Raw genomic sequence first — 412 nt, forward strand, 5'->3', positions numbered from 1 at the left:
GCGGGACGCACACCGGCCCAAACGGCGCGGCGACACCTGGGCCGCCACCGGAAACCCACGCCTGGGGCAGCTTCGGCGCAGCACCAAGCCCCAGCCCCCCCCCAAGACCCAACGGGGTAGGCCGCACGCCGCCAAACATGTAAGAACTTTCGGCCCTGCCGTCTGCGAGCCACCCGCGGGAATCAAGGCGCCCGGGGGGACTTGGCCCCTGACAAGGGCACGGCCATCCCAACCACCCACCCGCAGCTGGCCGCGGCAGCCAAAAGATGTGGCGCAGCCAGATGCCCAGGAAATCACCCAGTTAGCGGCAGCAATTGGCAAAACAGACGAAGGTCTGCGGGAGGCACTCGTGTGTGTAGAGCCTCCCCCCCCCCCCCGCCCCAAACACCCGCATGGCTTTCGTGCGGTTCGG

The sequence above is a fragment of the Leishmania donovani genome, chromosome 19, assembly GCF_000227135.1.
Source record: "Leishmania donovani BPK282A1 complete genome, chromosome 19".
In the NCBI taxonomy this organism is placed as follows: domain Eukaryota; phylum Euglenozoa; class Kinetoplastea; order Trypanosomatida; family Trypanosomatidae; genus Leishmania; species Leishmania donovani.